Source organism: Austrofundulus limnaeus, unplaced genomic scaffold (assembly GCF_001266775.1).
Source record: "Austrofundulus limnaeus strain Quisiro unplaced genomic scaffold, Austrofundulus_limnaeus-1.0 Scaffold425, whole genome shotgun sequence".
Lineage (NCBI taxonomy): Eukaryota > Metazoa > Chordata > Actinopteri > Cyprinodontiformes > Rivulidae > Austrofundulus > Austrofundulus limnaeus.
In genome coordinates, this window is record NW_013952827.1 from 344,847 (window position 1) to 349,837 (window position 4,991).

Genomic DNA, 4,991 nt, shown 5'->3' on the forward strand with positions numbered 1-4,991 from the left:
GTACAGTGGCACAGTTAGAGCAACATATTGCCTCCAAAGAAGAAGGTTATCAACTTTGTTCTCCAGTTTTCTCTCACAGACCAAAATCATATTTATTATATCACATAAAAAGCAAATAAGTTAATAATTTGGGATAACACAACAGTAGATGTAGTTTGTAACTGTGCTTGTTTTAGTCTTTATTTCCAGTTTTGGGGTTTTATAATCATAGATTTTCTTCACAAAAGTAAACATCAACAAGCAAATAATTTTTTAACATACATAGAAGAGGTGATGCCTTTAAATTTTAAAAAGCTTGTTCCTTGTAAATGTCTTTAAAATATGTATTTTGACATTTTTAAATAAAATGACAATCATTTTTGAAGGGAACTGTCCCCATCAATTTAAAATTTAATTTATTTAAACCCCCACATTTACCATAAAACTTTAGTTCATCCAGTGTTTCTCTTGCTTAACAAATAAATTTATTTCATTTTACCTATAGAATACTCACATTAAGTGTTTTTCTATGTAGGTAAAAATCTGTTTAACAACCTGCTAAAATACACCAGAATACAGGAAATGGCATTTACTTATGTAAAAATTTTTACCAGTGGGTCCCCCCAACATTACAAATACTTACTCATGTTTTTTGTCTCTGAATGTCATAAAATCAGTGATTTTATCTGAGAATTTACAAATTGAACATCTCTTGGCAAATCCATAGCTTTATACTGTATTACCATAGTTTTCAATTTATCATTTTTACAAACACATCTTAAATTTTCTGGTATAGATATTAGTTTTGTTGTGCCACCCCTGGTTTTTCAGCAGTCCCCCATGGCCCCCCCCTGAAAAAAATTTCTGCAGGTGCCACTGCCCGAGTCCTGACAGGTCTGAAACCCTTTTCCACCTCCTCCTCTCAGACAGAAGTTTGAGGAGCATCAGGAGCAAGACAGTGAGACAGCTCCGTGACCCTGCTGCCGTGATCTGGTGCTCAACCAGGACCCGGGCATCTAGTTTCCCCTCCACCTCATGCACCATGCGTTGGTTTCTGCAGGCATCTATACGACTTAACAAAAACCAAGAAGAATTCAAAACCACTCTGATAAATCCAGAGTTTGGGGGCGGAGCTTGAAGACTGTACTTCCTGTTCTTGTGCCATTACTGATACAGATGAGTGTTCAGTAGTGAGGAGGAGGATGTCAGGAAGCGCCTCCACTCTGAAGACTCAGTGTAAACAGCAGCTCTGCTCGCCACAGGAAGTCCTGTCAACATAAATCTGTTTTGTCCAAACTGAGGTCTTATAAAGAGCTTTATGTTCCACAGAACATATCTTCAGAATGTCACTTTAACACCTTGTTTAACATTAATTTACTGCATTCTCCAGCTTTAAAGTCTAACCTTATCTTTCTTTTTCCTGCAGGTGTTTGAGCCACAGATCAAGTTTGACCAGAGAATTGGAATGAAGATAAAACTGACAGTCACTCTTTGCTATTTCTTTTTAGTTCCACATTGATCTGAAGTCTTTTTTTATACATTCAGTTGAGTATAATCAGTGTTGTGTTCATATAGTTACATATAACGGTTATTTTTTTTCTTTTCATGTAAGCTAAAAAGCTTACATGTAAAGGCCAAGTGAAGTCCTGTAATCCAGATGGTGGAACGCTGTTACTTTTCTTGACTTTGTTTCATCTCCAGAAAACTGTTGTGTTCAATAAATCTGTTTTTTTGTTTTGCTCTGTGAAAAACTCATTTGGGAGAGCCGATTGTGGCAGAAATGGTTGAAAAAAAGTATTATTTTGTTACACAAAGTCAGCTCAAAGAAGATGATCATAAAGATTTAACCTAAAGTAAGTTTTCTCATCTGTGTTTTTCTGTATCCCGATTATGCATGTAGCTGTCGGCCCCATCAGGTAGAGATTCACCTGCTCTTATATCAGTGTAACCAAGTTAAACTGCCTTTCACTCTGCATAAGCTCTTGAACTGTGACCCCCTTACCTTATATGGTCTTCCTGTGCGCCTAAAAGAAATGCAGGACTGAGGCATGATGCCTGATTGGTGCTTTAAACTGAATCGGTGCATTTCTATGTATGAAAGAAAGGAGGCAGTTCTGGGTTAGTTTAACACACCTGCTGAGTGTTTTTTACGGTTGCACACGAGTCGATCAGGTCAGCGTAGCCAACGTTCCCCACACCAGCCAAAAAAATGAGATCTTTGACATTCCTCGTTGTCCTCTTTTTACTCAACAATGAAGTACCAAATATTGTTCTTAATGCATATATTAAATAAAGGTTTATTAAACTTTAATAATCTCACCTGTGTGTTGAGTCTTTTTAAAACCACAGTATTAATCATCTCAGGTTGGATTAGATGTTGACCTGATTAACTTCAGGTTGGTCCTTCAATTCTTTTAAATCACATCATTCTTGAAGATACATATTTTAATTATAAAGGATGAACAAGCTAGAACTTGACGCAAACTGTCGCCATTCAGTTAACTGTCAGAGGTTTATAGTAACTAAGTACATTTACTTCCTTACAGTACTTTAAAAAATAAGTAGTTCTTTTACGGGTTTGTAATTTTACTAAACAGCTACTTTTAGTTTTATTTTGTTACATTTTAAAGCTAAAAATGATACATTTACTTCTTTACTTTAAAATGTAACACCTAGTTACTCGTTACAAATAAAATATGTTCAAACTCATGAAAGATGTTTCTGCTCTAAAAAAAGGAAATGTTGAATTTACTCAACAAAGTCATGTCAGCTGGTTTCACTTAAACCTAGTGAGCAAAGAACATACTGTATTTATTCATGTATAATACTAGAAATTAAACCCTAAAAATCATTCATAAAGTGGGGGGATAGTATTATACACAGGTTATTTTTAATTGGATTTTTACGCTTTGTAAGCTCAAAGAATGATGATCCTATTATACAAGAATAAATACGGTACATACTGTATATTGATCAATTTACTCAACCTGACTTGGTGGAACCAGTTTGGTTCAGTAAATTACAATAAATTATAGCAGGGGAGACCGGGGACAGTAGCAACAAGGGATGGTTGCAACACGTCATTTTTCTCCAAACAGAAACAGAGACACTCACACTGTACACACTCAGTTAGATGTCCCATCTTGCAAAGAAAAAGTAAAAAGATTCAAAAACTGCTCCAGGATTTATTTGAAAAAAAAAAAAAACAACTTTAGGTACCAAAGTTGTTTTATTTATTTATTTATTTTGCTTAGATTTATTTTTGTTTTACTGTTGTCACTGTTTTTGTGATCCAGCTCAAACTTATATGGTTTAAACAAGTGATATGTTGACTTTTAACTAATGTCTATTAACTATTGACTATTAACAGACAGATGTAAGTTTGTTGTATTAAAATTTGGTTTGTCTAATTCAAACCATCTCTGAGTAACAGAGTCTAATTTTGGAACAAAACATGTATCCAGATCAGCTAATTTAGCTAACACACCAGGTTTTATCATGGCTGACAGGAAGGGGACAGTTATAACAGTTGTTGCAACTGTCCCCATACGATAAATCCATATAAAAACAGAGCACATACAGATGAGATTAAGATGTTGAAATTAAGTTTACACTTAAAAGGGTATTTGGTATTCATGACAAATTTATAGTTTAAACCATAAAATAGATGTATTTTCTACAGTTGTTGTTTTCAACAATGGTTTTAAAATCCCAGTTTGTTTAATGTAAATGTTACATAATGTAGGCGTACAGTAACAATAGGCAAAACAAAAGTTAATTGCCTCAAATTGTTCTGTTATCCTTGAAAAAAGTCAACTGTATTTTATATCAATTAGTTTTTGACATGTATATAAGGTCTACTCATCAAGGCTAATCTATATTCATCATTTGATCAAAAAGAATAAATAACACTGTAATATCATAACTTACGGTTTTTATTAATTTAGCAATAATATAAAAATAAAAATAATAAAACATCTATTTACAGTGAAATATATTGTATTAATAATATGTTGTAACCACCCCCAAACAATGTTGCAACTGTCCCCAGCCCCGGGGTCAGTTGCAACATCTGACTTTTCATTTTCAAATGCGAATTGTGAGGTATGTACATTCTTTAATCATCTATAAATGGTTTTGACTATTACCAGACAGATGTAAGTTTGTTGTATTAAAATTTGGTTTGTCTAATTCAAACCYTCTCTGAGTAACAGAGTCTAATTTGGAACAAAACTAAATTTATGATTTTTAGTAACGTAAGATAGATGACTGTATTACAATGTCCATAGATGGCAATCTAGTGCAATGAGTACATGAAATTAAAATTTTCGGGGTTGTCTTGGATCATAAACTTAACTGGAAATCTCATGTAAAATATATAAAACAAAAACTATGTAAAAGCATTGGAAAAWTTTTTTTTTGTCTTAAGTTCAATTAAATCAAGTAAATGACAGAAATAACTGAAGGAAGTATGATTTCAAAAGTAAAACTGCGTGTACTACTTTAAAGTAAATGTGTATCTCGGTTTATGTAGTAAAATTATGGAACAGTTTGTGATTTGAAAAAAAATTCTACTTTAAATCAATTCAAAATATTTATAAGGAAAAATGATTAAGTCATACGTACACTTTTGAGTTAGCAATGAGGGGAGTGACATATTGTTTGCAATTTATATTCTTGATTTAATGAGGCCATGAAAAAAAGTAATTATTGAGAAAGGTTTATACAAGGTTTTTCTTCTTCCTGCTCCCTTTTCACTCATGTATAGTAAGTGTTATAAGAAAAATATACACTCACCGGCCACTTTATTAGGTACACCTGTCCAACTGCTCATTAACACTTAATTTCTAATCAGCCAATCACATGGCGYCAACTCAGTGCATTTAGGCATGTAGACACGGTCAAGACAATCTCCTGCAGTTCAAACCGAGCATCAGTATGGGGAAGAAAGGTGATTTGAGTGCCTTTGAACACACCGGGTGCCACTCCTTTCAGCTAAGAACAGGAAACTG

At 33.7% G+C, this 4,991-nt stretch overlaps 1 protein-coding gene across 5 annotated transcripts in view; it reads left to right on the top strand.

Moving 5' to 3' along the window:
• Positions 1 to 2,298, top strand: part of septin2 (septin 2) — a 33,435-nt gene extending 31,137 nt beyond the window's left edge. For all 5 annotated transcript variants that reach the window (XM_014024494.1, XM_014024496.1, XM_014024497.1 and 2 more), the window contains one exon: positions 1,406 to 2,298. The gene's annotated coding sequence lies outside the window, so the exon portion shown is untranslated. The remainder of the gene's footprint in view (positions 1 to 1,405) is intronic.
• The last annotated feature ends 2,693 nt before the right edge of the window (positions 2,299 to 4,991 follow it).